At 41.8% G+C, this 23,890-nt stretch overlaps 1 long non-coding RNA gene across 1 annotated transcript in view; it reads left to right on the forward strand.

The window, feature by feature from the left end:
- The first annotated feature begins 1,586 nt into the window (after positions 1 to 1,586).
- LOC130282168 (uncharacterized) overlaps positions 1,587 to 23,890 on the forward strand; it is a 31,063-nt gene continuing 8,759 nt past the window's right edge. Inside the window, exon 1 of the long non-coding RNA XR_008846262.1 lies at positions 1,587 to 1,794. This is a non-coding gene — a long non-coding RNA (uncharacterized LOC130282168). The remainder of the gene's footprint in view (positions 1,795 to 23,890) is intronic.

The following is a 23,890-nucleotide window of genomic DNA, read 5'->3' on the forward strand; positions in this document are numbered from 1 at the left end:
AAACAAAAGTAAATATGGTGAGATTTCAAAAATGTTTAGTCAGCTTGAAACTAAAGGTATAGATAGCTTTATAAATGTCTACTAAGTTTCAAAATGTATAGTAAGCTTCAAAGTGTCTAGATAGTCTCAAAATGTCTAGATAGCTTCATAATTGTCTAGTCAAAATGCTAGTCAGAGTATCAAGAGAATTTAAAGGTGTCTAATGTTTACTCAGATTTTGTTTTAGTTGGTAATCCTGTGCCTTAGGGGACAGGCGTCGGGTCGACTTGTTTTAAGTAAGGGGGTTTGTGGTGTCTCGGTACCGTATTACATACGTTACCTTGTGGTGAGGTCCAGAAAGTCAGAGTCCCTAGGAACAGTGGGGGTCCTCTTCCTTAGTTAACCCCTCGTCACCCCTAAGTTAGCTAGAATTTATGTAAATATAAATGTAAATATATATTTAATATTCCTACCTTGTTTGCGTCGCAGGACCTGCGGGTCATGTGGCTGGGTTACAGAACTCTATGGTTTTGTTAAAAGGACCTTGGGTGGATCTAGTCAGGTGATCACCCACAATCCATTGTAACGGTGAGTGACAGCTGATATGGACCAATCCAAAATGGCCAGCCCTTGCCCATATAAGGGAGCTGCGCCATTTTGTCTCTCTCTTGGGTTGCTGACTCTGGACGAGGTAGGACCTCTGCAGCTTACAAGACAATTACTAGGCCAAAGCCTTACGGCCTAGGCCTGCGCTAGAGACGGATAGTTCTTACAAATCCCCACTATCTCCGCAACACCTCTGGACCTAACCTAACCCCTAAATCTAGCGGATCTATGCAAATACAATCCTCCTAATCTTAAGAGAACTTTCCGGTCCTAAGCAACTGTCAGTCACTGCTGTGCTGTCTATATAGACTCTGTTATCTGGACTGTTACCGATACTGCATGTACAGAAAATCTTCAGTAAAGTTCCTGCAAGTTTTAAGTTCAGCACTGCAGTGGACAATCAAATTATTTTACACTCACCTATCGCTCTTGGGAAGGGTGGTGATAGGCCCAGCATCACTACAGAGTTTTAACCCTCACCCTGGCATCATGGGACGTGACAAGGGTTAACAGCGCTCTTTATTATATTGAACAGCAACACCCCAACTACCCTACACCCCCACAAGGCTTTCCAAAAAAAGGCTTACAAAAAAAAAAATCGCTTCTGTGGCTTTTTTTTTTTTGGGGGGGGGGGAGGGGGGGCATTTCCTCTTCAGTTTTTTTTTGTTGTTGTTGTTTTTTTTACTTGGAAAAGAAAACACCACAGAAACTGTTCTGTCATTATGATCTCCCAAGATGCAGTTTTTGTGGCATTTTAGTCTTGACATTTCTTTTTTTCATTTATTTTTTTATTCCTTTGGAGTTTTTCCCTGTGTTTTTATTATGTAATATGATTTTGTTATCATGTGACTGAAGGATTTCTATTGAAAATGGGGAAAAATATGCCAATGCTAAACCGACATCCCCTCTGCATATATAATTTACTTATCCTTCATATATCATTCACTTATTCTATTATTTCGCATATTTACTCTAAAGTAATGTTCTGAATTATGGAATAAAACACCAATCCTGATCTTCCCCCCCATAGTGATGAGTGAGAGAAGTAAATGTCCAGGTGAATGTCAGTGAGCAGCAGCCGGGCCTCAGGAGGTTACCATGACAACCCAGCCTGCACAGTGCATGAGACGGCAGTTACTGGTAGACGGAGGAGGCCGAGCGCTGAGGAGTCTGAGGGCTGCAAACAACACAACTTCACTATAGGAAAAAGTACAATATAATAAGAAGCAGATAATGTTTTCTGATATATATATAGAGAGAGAGAGAGAGAGAGAGAGAGAGAGAGAGAGAGTCCCCCATATATCACCACAATACTCCATTTTGTTACCGCCTTCATATAACAACAACTGCAACCTCTGTATTCAACCATAGTTTCCATATTGTGGCACCTACAACATTCATACTCAGCCACAAACCCCACATTTCAACCATAACCTCCATATAAAACCACAGCCTTATTATATAAACACTGCCTCTATATACAAACACTGCCTGCACATAGTACAGCCTCCATATACAAATCCTTCCTCCATATATAACCATAGACTCCATATACAAACATTGCCTTTACATACAACTACAGCCTTCATATACAAACATTGCCTTTACATACAACTACATCCTCCATATACAAACATTGCCTTTACATACAACTACATCCTCCATATACAAACATTGCCTTTACATACAACTACAGCCTTCATATACAAACATTGCCTCCACATACAACTACAGCCTTCATATACAAACATTGCCTCCACATACAACTACATCCTCCATATACAAACATTGCCTTTACATACAACAACAGCCTTCATATACAAACATTGCCTCCACATACAACTACAGCCTTCATATACAAACATTGCCTCCACATACAACTACATCCTCCATATACAAACATTGCCTTTACATACAACTACAGCCTTCATATACAAACATTGCCTTTACATACAACTACATCCTCCATATACAAACATTGCCTTTACATACAACTACAGCCTTCATATACAAACATTGCCTTTACATACAACTACAGCCTTCATATACAAATATTGCCTTTACATACAACTACACCCTTCATATACAAACATTGCCTTTACATACAACTACAGCCTCCATATACAAACATTGCCTCCACATACAACTACATCCTCCATATACAAACATTGCCTTTACATACAACTACATCCTCCATATACAAACATTGCCTTTACATACAACTACAGCCTCCATATACAAACATTGCCTCCACATACAACTACATCCTCCATATACAAACATTAGGGGGCATTTACTAAGGGGTTTAGTCATTTTTTTCTGACTATTTTTGGCGCAAAATTGTCGCAATTGCGCCTACCCTATAAATTGTGCGACTAGAAAGTCAAAAAAAAAATTCCCGCTTAATTTACGCAAGTTTTCAGTTTTTACTTGCAGTGGTCAGGAATTTATTAACTGAGACAGTCGCAGTTGCGCAATAAACTGTCGCAACGGCCATAAAAATTTACTAAATTTACTCCAGCTCCAACATGGAGCAGGAAAAGCTGCTGCCGCCCGGGCCCCGACATACTTTCTCCCCGCTACCCTCACTGCACCACCGGGACACTACAGTGATTTACATCCCCCCTCTCACCTGCCAGCGCCACACAACTCCCATCTGTCTGCTGTTGCAAGACTACAAGTCCCAACATGGCCTTACAGTGAGGACACGCTGGGAGTTGTAGTCTTGTAGCAGCGGGAGCTGAGCGGCGCGGGCGGGAGACAAGGGGGGGGGGGGGGGGTAGCGGGGAGGCCGTATGAGGAGCCCGGGCGGGAGACAAAGGGGGTAGCGGGGAGGCCGTATGAGGAGCCCGGGCGGCTGCACTGTAATGTCAGCCCGGGCTCCTGCCCTGAGAGCCATAGGCTTTGGCTGTCAGGGCATGCTGGGTGTTGTAGTTTTGCAACAGCTGGAGGGCCACAGTTTGCAGACCACTGGTGTGTGGTCTGTAAACTGTAGTCCTCCAGCTGTTGCAAAACTAAACAGCTGAAGGGGACCGGCGAAGAAGTTCACTTACCCTTCCGAGGCTCCAGCGACGATCGCTGACGGAGAACGTCGCGCGGCAGTGTCGCGCGGCAGTGTCGTGCAGCGCTGGATCCTACGGAAGCCGGTAAGTTGCGCAAGCTTCCCAACCAGGGTGCCTCCAAATGTTGCAAGACTACAACTCCCAGCATGCCTGGACACCCTTTGGCTGTCCGGGCATGCTGGGAGTTGTAGTTTTGCAACAGCTGGAGGCACCCTTGCTGGGAAACACTGGCCTAAAACAGTGTTTCCCAACCAGGGTGCCTCCAGATGTTGCAAGACTACAACTCCCAGCATGCCTGGACAGCCATTGGCTGTCCGGGCATGCTGGGAGTTGTAGTTTTGCAACAGCTGGAGGCACCCTTGTTGGGAAACACTGGCCTAAAACAGTCACCCTGGTTGGGAAACACTGTTTTAGGCCAGTGTTTCCCAACCAGGGTGCCTCCAGATGTTGCAAGACTACAACTCCCAGCATGCCTGGACAGCCTTTGACTGTCCAGGCATGCTGGGGCTTGTAGTTTTGCAACATCTGGAGGCACCCTGGTTGGGAAACACTGTTTTAGGCCAGTGTTTCCCAGCCAGGTTGCCTCCAGATGTTGCAAGACTACAACTCCCAGCATGCCTGGACAGCCTTTGACTGTCCAGGCATGCTGGGGCTTGTAGTTTTGCAACATCTGGAGGCACCCTGGTTGGGAAACACTGGCCTAAAACAGTGTTTCCCAACCAGGGTGCCTCCAGATGTTGCAAAACTACAAGTCCCAGGTTGGGAAACACTGTGCCCGGCCTCCGCCCCACCTTACTGTAAGGGCATGCTGGGAGTTGTAGTCCTGCAGCTGGGGGCAGGGGACAAGCTTGTCACATTTATTATCACCTGCTCACACATCTCCTGCACCACACAACTACAACTCCCAGCTTGTCCTTACTGTAAGGGCATGCTGGCAGTTGTAGTCGTGCGGGGCGGGAGATGTGTGAGCAGGTGATAATAAATGTACTAACCCATTTTTTTGTTTTCTTCTCATTTCAGATCCGTTTATCCTGTGGACTCCTTCGGATTCGGTGGACTACTTCGATGACCAGCGTTTTTCTTTGTTTGATTTTAATAAAATGGTTAACGAGGGCTTGTGGGGGAGTGTTTTTTGTAATAAAAATTTTTTAAAACCTGTTGTGTTTTTTTCTTACTTTACTAGACAGGCTTAGTAGTGGAAGCTGTCTTATAGACAGAGTCCATTACTAACCTGGGCTTAGCGCTAGCCACAAAAACAGCTAGTGCTAACCCCCTATTATTACCCCGGTACCCAACGCCACAGGGGTGCCGGGAAGAGCCGGTACCAACAGGCCTGGAGCGTCAAAAATGGCGCTCCTGGGCCTAGGCGGTAACAGGCTGGCGTTATTTAGGCTGGGGAGGGCCAGTAACAATGGTCCTCGCCCACCCTGGGAACGTCAGGCTGTTACTGTTTGGTTGGTATTTGGCTGAGAATGAAAATAGGGGGGACCCTATGCGTTTTTTTTTTTAAATAAATAATTAAATATATTAAAAAAACGCATAGGGTCCCCCTATTTTTATTCTCAACCAAATACCAACCAAACAGTAACAGCCTGACGTTACCAGGGTGGGCGAGGACCATTGTTACTGGCCCTCCCCAACCTAAATAACGCCAGCCTGTTACCGCCTAGGCCCAGGAGCGCCATTTTTGACGATCCGGGCCTGTTGGTACCGGCTCTTCCCGGCACCCCTGTGGTGTTGGGTACCGGGGTAATAATTGGGGGTTAGCGCTAGCTGTTTTTGTGGCTAACGCTAAGCCCGGCTTAGTAATGGACTCAGTCTATAAGACAGCTTCCACTACTAAGCCTGTCTAGTAAAGTAAAATAAAAATAAAACACAACAGGTTTTAAAAAAAATTTATTACAAAAAACACTCCCCCACAAGCCCTCGTTAACCATTTTATTAACATCAAGCAAAGAAAAACGCTGGTCATCGAAGTAGTCCACCGAATCCGAAGGAGTCCACAGGATACACAGATCTGTAGAAGAAGTAACCAAAAAAAAAAAAAGTGTAAGTACATTTAGGGAGAAAAAAACTGTGTTAAAAAAATGTAATAAACACACACACACACACACTAAATGCCGTTTACCACTTCTGAGCCATGACTACAATTTACAGTGATCCCTCAACTTACAATGGCCTCAACATACAATAGTTTCAACATACAATGGTCTTTTCTGGACCATCGTAAGTTGAAACCAGACTCAACATACAATGCTACAGACAGTCCAGATCTGTAAAACGTGTCAATGGCTGGAAGAACCAACCAATCAAAATGGGCATTCACTGGTAAAACCCCTGTATTACTGAAGTGTATGCACTGACTGGTATTACATGTTCTGTACACTTTACCTGTATCAGGGTTAGCTGCTCTTTTGGACACCAGGTGAGGGCAACTCCATTACTTGTTTTGGACATTGCCTGTACTGTACAGGACCCCTGAAGAAGCTCCTGTCCTCTACATAGACCAGTGTTTGCCAAGCAGGGTGGCCCCATTTTTTGCAAAACTACAACTCCCAGCATGCCCGGACAGCCTTTGGCTGTCCAGGCATGCTGGGAGTTATAGTTTTGCAACAGCTGGAGGCTCCCTGCTTGGGAAACACTGACATAGACAGTGATTACAGCTCCCAGCAGATCTTTATTACTTTTATATGTAAGGATTTGCTTCATCTATATCAGTTATCTACTTATTTTTCTTTGTCACTTTTTCCTATTTTTGGATGACATTTTGGTGCCTTTAGAACCAATTACCCTGTTTCCATAGAGTTATGGTCTCAACATACAATGGTTTCAACTTACAATGGTTTTCCTGGAACCAATTAATATTGTAACTTGAGGGACCACTGTAGTTATTGAATTATTTAGATGTGGTGAAAAAGCTAAAAAAAAACTCAAAAACAAAAGATCCAGAAGGAAACCTAGCAGCCAAACCTATTCAGACAGCAGGAAAAAGGAACAGACTATTTTTTCTACTACATGAAGTAAATTTCCCACTTTTGCCTATGTGTGCCAAATTTATTAATGCCGTGCAACAATTTAGTAAATTTGTCGCAGATAGTCAAAAATGAAGTAGAAAAAAACAGGGTAAAAACCAGACTACATAGTAAAAGATTAGTAAATGCCCCCCATTGCCTTTACATACAACTACATCCTCCATATACAAACATTGCCTCTACATACAACTACAGCCTTCATATATTTCATATACAAACATTGCCTCCACATACAACTACATCCTCCATATACAAACATTGCCTCCACATACAACTACATCCTCCATATACAAACATTGCCTTTACATACAACTACAGCCTTCATATACAAACATTGCCTTTACATACAACTACATCCTCCATATACAAACATTGCCTCCACATACAACTACATCCTCCATATACAAACATTGCCTCTACATACAACTACAGCCTTCATATACAAACATTGCCTCCACATACAACTACATCCTCCATATACAAACATTGCCTTTACATACAACTACGGTACATCCTTCATTTGCAAACACAGCCTCCATTTACAACTACTGCCTGCACATACTACAGCCTCCTTATACAATCATTGGGGGACATTTATCAAAGCATTTAGTAGGTTTTTTTTTGCTTAAAATTGTCGCAAAAAAGTCGCACATGCGACTACTCTCTTTTTTTCTGCGACTTTTTGCCCTAAGCAAAAATTTAAAATCTTGCTTACCAAAGCAAAAAGTGATTTTTGACTTGCAGTGGTCAGAGATTTATCAAGTGCGAAAGTTGCAAAAAAGTAGCATTACATGGAAAAACCTACTAAATGTACTCCAGCTCAGACCTGGAGAAGAAAAAGACACTACCAAAGCAAAAAAAAAAAAATTTTGCTTACGTGAAAGAAATTTATCAACAGGCTGAAAGCAGTTGATAAATAAGTTGCACATAAGCAAAAAAATAGTAAGAAAAAAATAACTAAAAAGAAGGAATACATAAGCAAACATTGATAAATGTCCCCCATTGCCTCCACGTACAACTACATCCTCCATATACAACCACTGCCTCTATATACAACCATAGCCTCCATATACAAACATCGCCTTCACATACAACTACTGCCTTGATATACAAACATTGGCTCCACATACTACTACATCATCCATATACAAACAGTGCCTCCACATACAACTACTGCCTTGATATACAAACATTGGCTCCACAAACAACTACATCCTTCATATACAACCACTGCCTCTATATACAACCATAGCCTCCATATACAAACATTGCCTTCACATAAAACTACTGCCTTGATATACAAACATTGGCTCCACATACAACTACATCCTCCATATACAACCACTGCCTCTATATACAACCATAGCCTCCATATACAAACATCGCCTTCACATACAACTACAGCCTTCATATACAAACATTGCCTTTACATACAACTACATCCTCCATATACAAACATTGCCTTTACATACAACTACATCCTCCATATACAAACATTGCCTTTACATACAACTACAGCCTTCATATACAAACATTGCCTTTACATACAACTACAGCCTTCATATACAAACATTGCCTCCACATACAACTACAGCCTTCATATACAAACATTGCCTCCACATACAACTACATCCTCCATATACAAACATTGCCTTTACATACAACTACAGCCTTCATATACAAACATTGCCTTTACATACAACTACAGCCTTCATATACAAACATTGCCTTTACATACAACTACAGCCTTCATATACAAATATTGCCTTTACATACAACTACAGCCTTCATATACAAACATTGCCTTTACATACAACTACAGCCTTCATATACAAACATTGCCTTTACATACAACTACATCCTCCATATACAAACATTGCCTTTACATACAACTACAGCCTTCATATACAAACATTGCCTCTACATACAACTACATCCTCCATATACAAACATTGCCTCCACATACAACTACATCCTCCATATACAAACATTGCCTTTACATACAACTACATCCTCCATATACAAACATTGCCTTTACATACAACTACATCCTCCATATACAAACATTGCCTTTACATACAACTACATCCTCCATATACAAACATTGCCTTTACATACAACTACAGCCTTCATATACAAACATTGCCTCCACATACAACTACAGCCTTCATATACAAACATTGCCTCCACATACAACTACATCCTCCATATACAAACATTGCCTTTACATACAACTACAGCCTTCATATACAAACATTGCCTCCACATACAACTACAGCCTTCATATACAAACATTGCCTTTACATACAACTACAGCCTTCATATACAAACATTGCCTTTACATACAACTACAGCCTTCATATACAAACATTGCCTTTACATACAACTACAGCCTTCATATACAAACATTGCCTTTACATACAACTACAGCCTTCATATACAAATATTGCCTTTACATACAACTACAGCCTTCATATACAAATATTGCCTTTACATACAACTACAGCCTTCATATACAAACATTGCCTTTACATACAACTACAGCCTCCATATACAAACATTGCCTCCACATACAACTACATCCTCCATATACAAACATTGCCTTTACATACAACTACATCCTCCATATACAAACATTGCCTTTACATACAACTACAGCCTCCATATACAAACATTGCCTCCACATACAACTACATCCTCCATATACAAACATTGCCTTTACATACAACTACATCCTCCATATACAAACATTGCCTTTACATACAACTACATCCTCCATATACAAACATTGCCTCTACATACAACTACAGCCTTCATATACAAACATTGCCTTTACATACAACTACAGCCTCCATATACAAACATTGCCTTTACATACAACTACATCCTCCATATACAAACATTGCCTTTACATACAACTACGGTACATCCTTCATTTGCAAACACAGCCTCCATTTACAAATACTGCCTGCACATACTACAGCCTCCTTATACAATCATTGGGGGACATTTATCAAAGCATTTAGTAGGTTTTTTTTTGCTTAAAATTGTCGCAAAAAAGTCGCACATGCGACTACTCTCTTTTTTTCTGCGACTTTTTGCCCTAAGCAAAAATTTAAAATCTTGCTTACCAAAGCAAAAAGTGATTTTTGACTTGCAGTGGTCAGAGATTTATCAAGTGCGAAAGTTGCAAAAAAGTAGCATTACATGGAAAAACCTACTAAATTTACTCCAGCTCAGACCTGGAGAAGAAAAAGACACTACCAAAGCAAAAAAAAAAAAATTTTGCTTACGTGAAAGAAATTTATCAACAGGCTGAACGCAGTTGATAAATAAGTTGCACATAAGCAAAAAAATAGTAAGAAAAAAATAACTAAAAAGAAGGAATACATAAGCAAACATTGATAAATGTCCCCCATTGCCTCCACGTACAACTACATCCTCCATATACAACCACTGCCTCTATATACAACCATAGCCTCCATATACAAACATCGCCTTCACATACAACTACTGCCTTGATATACAAACATTGGCTCCACATACTACTACATCATCCATATACAAACAGTGCCTCCACATACAACTACTGCCTTGATATACAAACATTGGCTCCACAAACAACTACATCCTTCATATACAACCACTGCCTCTATATACAACCATAGCCTCCATATACAAACATTGCCTTCACATAAAACTACTGCCTTGATATACAAACATTGGCTCCACATACAACTACATCCTCCATATACAACCACTGCCTCTATATACAACCATAGCCTCCATATACAAACATCGCCTTCACATACAACTACAGCCTTCATATACAAACATTGCCTTTACATACAACTACATCCTCCATATACAAACATTGCCTTTACATACAACTACATCCTCCATATACAAACATTACCTTTACATACAACTACAGCCTTCATATACAAACATTGCCTTTACATACAACTACAGCCTTCATATACAAACATTGCCTTTACATACAACTACAGCCTTCATATACAAACATTGCCTTTACATACAACTACAGCCTTCATATACAAATATTGCCTTTACATACAACTACAGCCTTCATATACAAACATTGCCTTTACATACAACTACAGCCTCCATATACAAACATTGCCTCCACATACAACTACATCCTCCATATACAAACATTGCCTTTACATACAACTACATCCTCCATATACAAACATTGCCTTTACATACAACTACAGCCTTCATATACAAACATTGCCTTTACATACAACTACATCCTCCATATACAAACATTGCCTTTACATACAACTACATCCTCCATATACAAACATTGCCTTTACATACAACTACAGCCTTCATATACAAACATTGCCTCCACATACAACTACAGCCTTCATATACAAACATTGCCTCCACATACAACTACATCCTCCATATACAAACATTGCCTTTACATACAACTACAGCCTTCATATACAAACATTGCCTTTACATACAACTACAGCCTTCATATACAAACATTGCCTTTACATACAACTACAGCCTTCATATACAAATATTGCCTTTACATACAACTACAGCCTTCATATACAAACATTGCCTTTACATACAACTACAGCCTTCATATACAAATATTGCCTTTACATACAACTACAGCCTTCATATACAAACATTGCCTTTACATACAACTACAGCCTCCATATACAAACATTGCCTCCACATACAACTACATCCTCCATATACAAACATTGCCTTTACATACAACTACATCCTCCATATACAAACATTGCCTTTACATACAACTACAGCCTCCATATACAAACATTGCCTCCACATACAACTACATCCTCCATATACAAACATTGCCTTTACATACAACTACATCCTCCATATACAAACATTGCCTTTACATACAACTACATCCTCCATATACAAACATTGCCTCTACATACAACTACAGCCTTCATATACAAACATTGCCTCCACATACAACTACATCCTCCATATACAAACATTGCCTTTACATACAACTACAGCCTTCATATACAAACATTGCCTTTACATACAACTACGGTACATCCTTCATTTGCAAACACAGCCTCCATTTACAACTACTGCCTGCACATACTACAGCCTCCTTATACAATCATTGGGGGACATTTATCAAAGCATTTAGTAGGTTTTTTTTTGCTTAAAATTGTCGCAAAAAAGTCGCACATGCGACTACTCTCTTTTTTTCTGCGACTTTTTGCCCTAAGCAAAAATTTAAAATCTTGCTTACCAAAGCAAAAAGTGATTTTTGACTTGCAGTGGTCAGAGATTTATCAAGTGCGAAAGTTGCAAAAAAGTAGCATTACATGGAAAAACCTACTAAATTTACTCCAGCTCAGACCTGGAGAAGAAAAAGACACTACCAAAGCAAAAAAAAAAAAATTTTGCTTACGTGAAAGAAATTTATCAACAGGCTGAAAGCAGTTGATAAATAAGTTGCACATAAGCAAAAAAATAGTAAGAAAAAAATAACTAAAAAGAAGGAATACATAAGCAAACATTGATAAATGTCCCCCATTGCCTCCACGTACAACTACATCCTCCATATACAACCACTGCCTCTATATACAACCATAGCCTCCATATACAAACATCGCCTTCACATACAACTACTGCCTTGATATACAAACATTGGCTCCACATACTACTACATCATCCATATACAAACAGTGCCTCCACATACAACTACTGCCTTGATATACAAACATTGGCTCCACAAACAACTACATCCTTCATATACAACCACTGCCTCTATATACAACCATAGCCTCCATATACAAACATTGCCTTCACATAAAACTACTGCCTTGATATACAAACATTGGCTCCACATACAACTACATCCTCCATATACAACCACTGCCTCTATATACAACCATAGCCTCCATATACAAACATCGCCTTCACATACAACTACTGCCTTGATATACAAACATTGGCTCCACATACTACTACATCATCCATATACAAACAGTGCCTCTATATACAACCATAGCCTCCATATACAAACACTGCCTCCACATACAACTGCAGCCTTCATATAGTGAGAGATACAATGTCAATATACAACAGCAAACCCCATATAGTGAAAGATGAAATATAAATATACAACAGCAACCCCCATAAAGTGGCACCTGCAGCAACCCTTTGAGGACCGTGCCATTTTTAATTTTTGCACTTTTTTTTTCTCCTCACCTTCTAAATATCATAACACTTAAAATTTTCCACCTTCAGACCCATATGAGGGTTTTTTTTTTTTGCGCCATCAATTTTACTTTGTAATACCATCAATCATTTTATATGAAAAAAAAAATTTTTGTGGGGCAAAATAATTATTATATATTTTTTTTAAACACGCCATTTTGTAAATTTTGGGGGCTTTCGATTCTACGCAGTGCACTTTTTGATAAAAATTACACCTTATATTTATTCTGTAGGGTCACACGGTTGCAAGGATACCTACTTTATATAGGTTTTATTTTATTTTACTTTTTCAAAAGTTTTCAAAAAACTACATGCACCAAAATTTGTATGTTTAAAATTTTCATTTTCTGACCCCTATAACGTTTTAATTTTTCCGTATATGAGGCGGTACGAGGGCTAATTTTTTGCGCCATGATCTGAAGTTTTTATTGATACCAATTGTTTTGATGGGACTTTTTGATCACTTTTTATTAGTTTTTTTAGTTTATACAAAATGACAAAAAAATAACCAATTTTGGACTTTGAAATTTTTTCTTTGCGTGTACGCCATTGACCGTGCAGTTTAATCAACGTTATAGTTTTATAGTTCAGACATTTACGCACGCGGTGATATCACATATGGTTATGTTTATTTTTTGTTTACATATTTTTTTATTTCTATAAATGGAAAAAGGTGGTTGATTCAAACTTTTATTTGGGAAGGGGTTAAATCACTTTATTAACTTTTTTTCCCCCCTTTTCTTAAATTTTTTTTAGTCCCCATAGGCAACTAGTACATGCAATCTACTGATTGTATACACTGTTCAATGCTATGCCATAGCATAGCATTGATCAGTGTTATCGGCGCTCTGCTGCTCCAGCCTGGATCTCAGGCATGGAGCAGCAGATCACCAATCAAACAGAGATGGAGGCAGGTAGGGATCCTCCCCAGTCCTCTCAGCTGTTTGGGACGCCGCAATTTCACTGTGGCGGTCTTGAACAGCCCGACTGAGCTGCCGGGAATCTTTTACTTTCACTTTAGACGCGTGCTCGCTCCAGGTCTGATTACTAGCGATCACAGGGACAGTGCATAGTGACGTCACAGCTCCGCCCCATGTGACGCCACGGCTCCGGCCCCTCAATGCAAGCCTATGGAGGGGGCGTGATGCCCCCTCCGTAGGCTTGCATTGAGGGGGCGGAGCCATGACGTCACACGGGGCGGAGCCGTGACCTCACTATGCTCCGTCCCTGTGATCGCTAGTAATCAGACCCGGAGCGAGCACGCTCCGAGGGCTGATGCTAACAGGGTGCGGCGTGGAAGATCACGGGGATCCCCAGCGGCGAGACCCCCGCGGTCAGGCATCTTATCCCTATCCTTTGGATAGGGGTTAAGATGTCTTAGCGCCAGAGCACCCCACAATAGGCGGGGCAGAGCGGGGAAACCGAAGGGGACCGGTGCCAAAGATCCACTTAGCCATCAGCAGGGGCGGAGGTGACTATCAGCGGCAGGGATCGGCGGCAGAAGAGGATGGCGATGCGGCTCCCTGGATCCTACGGAAGCCGGTGAGTTGCCTAGGAACATCTGGAGGGCTACAGTTTGAGACCACTATATAGTTGTTTGCTGTTTGCCGTGTGGGCATGCTGGGATTTGTAGTTTTGCAACAGCTGGAGGGCTACAGTTTGGAGATCACTGTGCAGTGGTCTCTCAACTGTGGCCCTCTAGATCTTGCAAAACTACAACTCCCAGCATGCCCACACAGCGGTTTACTGTCTGGGGATGCTGAGATTTGTAGTTTTGCAACATCTAGAGGGCCACAGGTTTGAGATCACGGTGCAGGGGTCTCTAAACTGTAGCCCTCCAGATGTTGCAAAACTGCAAATCCCAGCATGCTCAAACAGCAAACAGCTGTCTTGGCATGCTGGGAGTTGTAGTTGTGTACCTCCATCTGTTGCATAACTACATCTCCCAGCATGCCCTTCGGCGATCAGTACATGCTGGGAGTTGTAGTTTTGCAACAGCTGGAGGCACACTGGTTGGAAAATACTGAGTTAGGTAACAGAACCTAACGGAAGGTTTTCCAACCAGTGTGCCTCCAGCTGTTGCAAAAGTACAACTCCCAGCATGCACGGTCTGTCAGTGCATGCTGGGATTTGTAGTTTTGCAACATCTGGAGGGCCACAGTTTGGAGATCATTGTGTAGTGGTTTCTAAACCATGGCCCGTCAGATCTTTCAAAACTACAACTCCCAGCATGCCCAAACAGCTGTCTCAGCATGCTGGGAGTTGTAGTTGCGTACCTCCAGCTATTGTATAACTACATCTCCCAGCATGCCCTTCGGTTATCAGTACATCCTGGGAGTTGTAGTTTTGCAACAGCTGGAGGCACACTGGTTGGAAAATACTGAGTTAGGTAACAGAACCTAACTGAAGGTTTTCCAACCAGTGTGCCTACAGCTGTTGCGAAAGTACAAGTCCCAGCAAGCATGGTCTGTCAGTGCATGCTTGGAGTTGTAGTCTTGAAACAGCTGGAGGTTTGCCCCCCCCCCCCCCCATGTGAATGTACAGGGTACATTCACACGGGTGGGTTTACAGAGGGTTTCCTGCTTCAAGTTTGATCTGCGGCAAATTTTCCACCGCAGCGCAAACTCCTAGCGGGAAACTCACCGTAACCCGCCAGTGCAAATGTATCCTAAAAACACTACACTACACTAACACATAATAAAGGGTAAAACACTACATATACACCCCCTTACACTGTCCCCCCAATAAAAATTAAAACATATCGAACGGCAGTGTTTCCAAAATGGAGCCTCCAGCTGTTGCAAAACAACAACTCCCAGCATTTCTGGACAACCATTGACTGTCCAGGCATGCTGGAAGTTTAGCAACAGCTGGAGGCACCCTGTTTGGGAATCACTGGTGTAGAATACCCCTATGTCCACCCCTATGCAATCCCTAATTTAGTCCTCAAATAAGCATGGCACTCTCTCACTTCGGAGTCCTGTGGTATTTCAAGGAAACAGTTTAGGGCCACATATGGGGTATTTCCGTACTCGGGAGATATTGCACTACAAATTTTGGGGGGCTTTTTCTCCTTTTACCTCTTATGAAAAGGAAAAGTTGGGGTCTACACCAGCCTGTTAGTGTAAAAAAAATGAAAAATTTTACTGGTGTTGCCCCATACTTATTATTTTCACAAGAGGTAGAAGGAGAAAAAGACCCCCAAAATTGGTAACGCTATTTCTCCTGAGTACGGAAATACCCCATATGTGGGCGAAAATGCTCTGCGGGCGCACAACAAGGCTCAGGAGTGAGAGCACACTATGTACAGTTGAGGCCTAAATTGGTGATTTGCACAGGGGTGGCTGATTTTACAGTGGTTCTGACATAAAAGCAAAAAAAAATACCCACATGTTACCCCATTTTGGAAACTACACCCCTCACGGAACGTAACAAGGGGTATAGTGAGTCTTAACACCCCACAGGTGTTTGCCGAATTTTCGTTAACGTTGGACGGGAAAATGAAGAAAAAAAATAGGAGCAAAGCCCCCCAAAATTTGTAACCCCATATCTTCTGAGTAAGAACATAGTCCATATGTGGATGTAAAGTGCTCTGAGGGTGCGCCACGATGCTCAGAAGAGAAGGAACGCCATTGGGCTTTTGGAGAGAACATTTGGCCGGAAATGAAGGTCATGTATGTTTACAAAGCCCCTATAGTGCCAGAACAATGGACCCCCCCCCCCCACATGTGACCCCATTTTAGAAACTACACCCCTCACGGAATGTCATATGGGGTGCAGTGAGCATTTACACCCCACAGGTGTCTGATAGATTTTTGGAACAGTGGTTCATGAAAATGAAAAAATGAAATTTTTAATTTGCAAAGCCCACTGTTCCAAAGATCTGTCAAACGCCAGTGGGGTGTAAATGCTCACTGCAAACCTTGTTAAATTCTGCGAGGTGTGTAGTTAAGAAAATGGGGTCACTTGTGGGGGGTCCACTGTTCTGACACCACGGGGGGGGGGGGGGCCTTGTAAACGCACTTCCACTTCCATTCCAAACAAATTCTGTCTCCAAAAGACCAATGGGGGTTCTTTTCTTCTGAGCATTGTAGTGCGCCACCAGAGCACTTGACGTCCAAACATCGGGTATTTTCATACTCAGAAGAAGTGGGGTTACAAATTTTGGGGGGCATTTTGTCCTATTACCCCTTGTAAAACTTTAAAATTTTGGGGGAAAAATGCATTTTACTTGAAAAACATTTTTTTTTCATTTAAACATGCGACTTTAACAAAAAGTCGTCAAACACCTGTGGGGTGTTAAGGCTCACTGTACCCCTTGTTACGTTCCTTGAGGAGTGTAGTTTCCAAAATAGTAGGCCATGTGGGTCTTTTTTTGCTGTTCTGGCATCAGAGGGGCTTCCTAAATGTGACATGCCCCCCAAAAACCAGTTCAGCAAAATTTGCTTTCCAAAAGCCAAATGTGACTCCTTCTCTTCTGAGCATTGTAGTTCGCCCGTAGAGCTTTTTACGTCCTAACATGTCATATTTCCATACTCAGAAGAGATGGGGTTACAAATTTTGGGGGGCATTTTCTCCCCTTACCCTTTGTAAAAATGGTAAATTTGGGAGAGAAAAAACTGCACTTTAATTAAATCTTTTTTTTTTCCCATTTACACATCCGACTTTAACGAAAAGTTGTCAAACACCTGTGGAATGTTAAGGCTCACTGGACCCCTTCTTACATGCCTTGAGGGGTGTAGTTTCCAAAATAGTATGCCATGTGTTTTTTTTTATTTTTTTTATTTTTTTGCTGTTCTGGCACCATAGGGGCTTCCTAAATGTGACATGCCCCTCAAAAAACCATTTCAGAAAAACTCACTCTCCAAAATCCCATTGTTGCTCCTTCCCTTCTGAGCCCTCTACTGCGCTCACCAAGCACTTCACATACACATATGAGGTATTTCCTTACTCGAGAGAAATTGGGTTACAAATTTTGGGGGGCTTTTTCTCCTATCACCCCTTTTAAAATTTGAAAAACTGGGTCTACAAGAACATGCAAGTGTAAAAAATGATGTTTTTGAATTTTCTCCTTCACTTTGCTTCTATGCCTGTGAAACACCAAAGGAGTTAACAAACTTTCTGAATGTGCTTTTGAATACTTTGAGGGGTGCAGTTTTTATAATGGGGTCATTTATGGGGTATTTCTAATATGAAGGCCCTTCAAATCCAACTTCAAAACTGAACTGGTCCCTGAAAAATTCTGATTAAGAAAATGTTGTGAAAAATGAAGCCCTCTGATGTTTTCCAAAAGTAAAAACATGTTAACTTTATGATGCAAACATAAAGTAGACATGTTGTATTTGTGAATCAATATATAATTTATTTGGAATGTCTATTTTCCTTACAAGCAGAGAGCTTCAAAGTTAGAAAAATGCGAAATTTTAAATTTTTCATCAAATTTTGGAATTTTTCACCAAGAAATGATGCAAGTATCGACAAAAATTTACCATAAAGTAGAATATGTCATGAAAAAACAATCTCGGAATCAGAATGAAAAGTAAAAGCATTCCAGAGTTATTAATGCTTAAAGTGACAGTGGTCAGAATTGCAAAAAAAATGCTCCCGTCCTTAGGGTTATAATGGGCTCTATCCCCAAGGGGTTAAAAAGTGTAAACCTTTAATGCCTGTTTTCAATGTTTTTTTTTAACGGATCATTATAACAGATCTTTAAAACGGATAATTCTATAGTGTGAAAGCAGCCTAAGTGTGAGGTCATTTTCCTCTCTCCCACACATCAGCCACCCCACCCATTAAAACACAAATGAGTTGTATTCTATTCAAAAGACCAGTGTTTTCTAACCAGGGTGCCTACAGCTGTTGCAAAATGATCTCTCTCCCACCCAGCAGTTGCTCCACCCATTAAAGCAGGACAGGCTCCCTTTGCACAGCTGATAAGTGTAGTCATGTCTCAGCCGCACTGCAACCTGAGAAAACCCGAGACCTGAGTATTTTTATATGCTGTTAAAAAAAAATTTGGGGCAAAAATCAAAGAAGAATTGTGAGACCACCGTCACACACTGGTATAGAGACTATGGGGGACATTTATCGAAACCTGTCCAGATGAAAAGTTGCCCAGTTGCCCTTAGCAACCAATTAGATTGCTTCTTTCATTTTGCAGAGGCCTTGTTAAAAATAAAAGAAGTGAGCTGATTGGTTGCTATGGGTAACTGGGCAACTTTTTTCTCTGTATAAGTTTTGATAAATCTCCCCCTATAGGTTTTTTGCGCCACCAATTCTACTTTATAATGACATCTGTCATTTTACCCAAAAATCTACGTCGAAACAGAAAAAAAAATCATTATGAGACAAAATTGGAAAAAAAAAACACCATTTTGTAACTTGGGGGCTTCTGTTTCTACGCAGTACATTTTTCGGTAAAAATACACATTCCCTTTATTCTGTAGGTCCATACGGTTAAGATGATACCCTACTTATATATAGGTTTGATTTTATCGTACTTCTGAAAAAAATCATAACTACATGCAGGAAAATTTATACGTTTAAAATTGTCTTCTGACCCCTATAACTTTTTTATTTTTCCGCATATGGGGAAGAATGAGGGCTCATTTTTTGCACTGTGATCTGAAATTTTTCTTCAGGGTCCATTCATATACCCTGAAACACGTCTAGTCAGTTTGCGGACTATCACTGACTGCACTTGGCACTTAAATTCTATCTGGACTTACTTCTGTGATCTTGCTGGTCCGGTCCAGAGACGATCCTGTTGATCTTGCCGCTCCAGTCCATAATATACATTCAGTTCGGAGTGGATCCCCAGCGAGCCGTGGAATCAAAGCACATCCTGCAGGTGCTGGCACTGACATCACATGCCACCCTCACGAGGCAGAGGCATTTACTATCGGTCTGTTGTAGACCTGGTCTCCACGGCAGGACTTTTCCACCAGCGAGTGCCACCTCTGAAAGTGTCCATCCCCGACGCCTGCCAGCGCCGGGACTCAGAGGTAGCCCACCTGCAGTGACCATCCAAGTGCTAGATCCATCCAGCCTCACGGGAGTCTTCCGCTCTCAGGACCGGTAATGTACCCCAAAGCTGCCTGTTATCTGTCCTGACACGTGATACAGTGAAACTAGCAACTGTCAACTTTAACCTCTTCAGGACATAGGGCGTATGGATACGCCCTGCATCCCGAGTCCTTAAGGACCGAGGGCGTATCCATATGCCCGTGGGAATTCCGGCCCCCACCGCTAGCCGGTTGGGGACCGGAGCCGGATGCCTGCTGAAATCGTTCAGCAGGCATCCCGGCATATCGCCCAGGGGGGGTCATTATGCCCCCCCATGTCGGCGATCGCCGCAGATCGCTGGACAATTCAGTCCAGCGATCTGCGGCGATTCCGTGTCAATCGGGTCTCCAGTGACCCGGTGACCCGGAATTACTGGCTGTTCGGGGCCGTCTCTGACGGCCCCAAACAGCCAGAGCCTGCAGGGGTGAGGTGGCACTGGTGCCACCTCACGATCGCCCTGATTCGCCGGCCGACCAATCAGGGCGCCTGCTGCGGGTGTCACTCCCGCACCCGCTCCGCCCCTCTTCCGGAGGACGTGAGCGGGTGTGGGACGTGCACACCGGGTGCTGGGGACCCCGATCCCCGGCGTCAATGTTGGGATCGGGGCCCCAGGAGCAGCGGCGGCGGCGGTGACGACGAGGGACTGACCTGTGCGGCGAGGATCGTTGGAGGTGAGTGACAGCCTCCTGCTGTTGCTTAGCAACAGCTCCCAGCATGCACAGCAGGAGGCAGACCACCACAACTCCCAGCATTCCCTTATGGGCATGCTGGGACTTATGGTTTTGCAACAGCTGTAGGCACATTTTTTCTATGGAAAAGTGTACCTTCAGCTGTTGTGTAACTACAACTCCCAGCTTGCACAATCAGCTAAAGTGCAAGCTGGGAGTTGTAGTGGTGCATCTGCTGGTTGCATAACTACAACTCCCAGCATGCCCGTTGGCTGTCGGTGACTACTGAGAGTTGTAGTTTTGCAACAGCTGAAGGCACACTGGTTGTGAAACTCAGAGTTTTTTTTTTACCTAACTCTGTGTTTCACGACCGGTGTGCCTCCAGCTGTTGCAAACTACAACTCTCAGCAGTCACCGTACACCATGCACCGTACATGCTGGGAGTTGTAGTTTTGCAACAGCTGGAGGCACACTGGTTGTGAAACACTGAGTTAGGTCACAAACTCAGTGATACATAACCAGTGTGCCTACAGTTGTTGCAAAACTACAACGGGCATGCTGGGAGTTGTAGTTATGCAACAGCTGGATGTCCCCCCCCCCCAATGTGAATGTACAGGGTACACTCACATGGGCGGAGGATTACAATAAGTATCTGGCTGCAAGTTTGAGCTGCCGCAAACTTTCTGCTGCAGCTCAAACTGCCAGCGAGAAACTACTGTGAACCCCCGCCCGTGTGACTGTATCCTAAAAACACTACACTAACACAAAAAATAAAATAAAAAGTAAAAAACACTACATATACACATACCCCCACACAGCCCCCCTCCCCTCCCCAATAAAAATGAAAAACGTCTGGTACGCCACGGTTTCCAGAACAGAGCCTCCAGCTGTTGCAAATCAACTCCCAGTATTGTCGGACAGCCGTTGACTGTCCAGGCATGCTGGGAGTTTTGCAACAGCTGGAGGCACCCTATTTGGGAATCACTGGCATAGAATACCCCTATGTCCACCCCTATGCAATCCCTAATTTAGGCCTCAAATGCGCATGGCGCTCTCACTTTGGAGCCCTGTCGTATTTCAAGGCAACAGTTTAGGGCCACATATGGGGTATCGCCGTACTCGGGAGAAATTGTGTTACAAATTTTGGGGGGTCTTTTCTGCTTTTACCCTTTTTAAAAATGTAAAATTTTTGGGAAAACAAGCATTTTAGGTAAAAAAAAAATTATTTTTTTTACATATGCAAAAGTCGTGAAACACCTGTGGGGTATAAAGGTTCACTTAACCCCTTGTTACGTTCCCCGAGGGGTCTAGTTTCCAAAATGATATGCCATGTGTTTTTTTTTTTTGCTGTCCTGGCACCATAGGGGCTTCCTAAATGCGGCATGCCCCCAGAGCAAAATTTGCTTTCAAAAAGCCAAATGTGACTCCTTCTCTTCCGAGACCTGTAGTGCGCCAGCAGAGCACTTCTCATCCCCATATTGGGTGTTTTCTGAATCAGGAGAAATTGTGCTTCAAATTTTTAGGGGTATTTTCTGCTATTACCCTTTTATTATACTTTAAAAAAAAAAACATTTTTGGGAAAACAAGCATTTTAGGTAAAATTTTTTTTTTTTTTTACATTTGCAAAAGTCGTGAAACACCTGTGGGGAATTAAGGTTCACTTTATCCCATGTTACATTCCCCGAGGGGTCTAGTTTCCAAAATGGTATGCCATGTGTTTTTTTTTGCTGTTCTGGCACCATAAGGGCTTCCTAAAGGTGACATGCCCCCCAAAAACCATTTCAGAAAAACGTACTCTCCAAAATCCCCTTGTCGCTCCTTCCCTTCTGAGCCCTCTACTGCGCCAGCCGAACACTTTACATAGACATATGAGGTATGTGCTTACTCGAGAGAAATTGGGCTACAAATAAAAGTAAAAATTTTGTCCTTTTACCCCTTGTAAAAATTCAAAAATTGGGTCTACAAGAACATGTAAGTGTAAAAAATGAAGATTGTGAATTTTCTCCTTCACTTTGCTGCTATTCGTGTGAAACACCTAAAGGGTTAAAACACTTACTGAATGTCATTTTGAATACTTTGGGGGGTTTATTTTTTATAATGGGGTCATTTATGGGGTATTTCTAATATGAAGACCCTTCAAATCCACTTCAAACCTGAACTGGTCCCTGAAAAATACTGAGTTTGAAAATTTTGTGAAAAATCGGAAAATTGTTTCTGACCGTTGAAGCCCTCTGGTGTCTTCCAAAAGTAAAAACTCATCAATTTTATGATGCAAACATAAAGTAGACATATTGTATATGTGAACAAAAAAAAATGTATTCGTAATATCCATTTTCCTTACAAGCAGAGAGCTTCAAAGTTAGAAAAATGCAAAATTTTCTAATTTTTCATCAAATTTACGGATTTTTCACCAAGAAAGGATGCAAGTATCGACAAAAATTTACCACTATGTTAAAGTAGAAGATGTCACGAAAAAACAATCTCGGAATCAGAATGATAACTAAAAGCATTCCAGAGTTATTAATGTTTAAAGTGACAGTGGTCAGATGTGCAAAAAACTCTCCGGTCCTTAAGGCCAAAATGGGCTCCGTCCTGAAGGGGTTAATACTTCCTCAGTTTAACACACCAAATATTGTTTCATTGCCATCCATTAAGAGGAAATTGTCACAATATTACATTATCATCTCTCCAGTGAAAAGGACTGATTTCCAAGAGACTTTCCGGCAATTCAAGTGTCTTTAACTCTTTCAGTCCATATCATTATATTTTGCCTTCACTATTTCAGTGCAATTTTTCTTTAACTGTTCCAGTTTAATAGTGCATTCTGTAATATTAATTAGTTACCAGTGATAGTCTATTTCAGGTCATCTATTTTAGGTCATTGTATACTCCTCTCACAAGGGGCCTCTTGTGAGGTGGAATATTTTATATTTTATATAAATTTTTTAATAAAATCTATATCCTATTATAATTAAAGCACGATCCTTGTTTCCTTCAATTGTATTCATATAGAGGAGCATTTACTAATCTTTTACTATGTAGTTTTTTTCTACTTCATTTTTGACTATGTGCAACATATTTACTAAATTGTTGCACGGCGTTAATAAATTTGGCACACATAGGCAAAAGTGGGAAATTTACTTCATGTAGTAGAAAAAATAGTCTGTTCCTTTTTCCTGCTGTCTGAATAGGTTTCTTGGCTGCTAGGTTTCCTTCGGGATCT

Source organism: Hyla sarda, chromosome 7 (assembly GCF_029499605.1).
Source record: "Hyla sarda isolate aHylSar1 chromosome 7, aHylSar1.hap1, whole genome shotgun sequence".
Classification (NCBI taxonomy): domain Eukaryota; kingdom Metazoa; phylum Chordata; class Amphibia; order Anura; family Hylidae; genus Hyla; species Hyla sarda.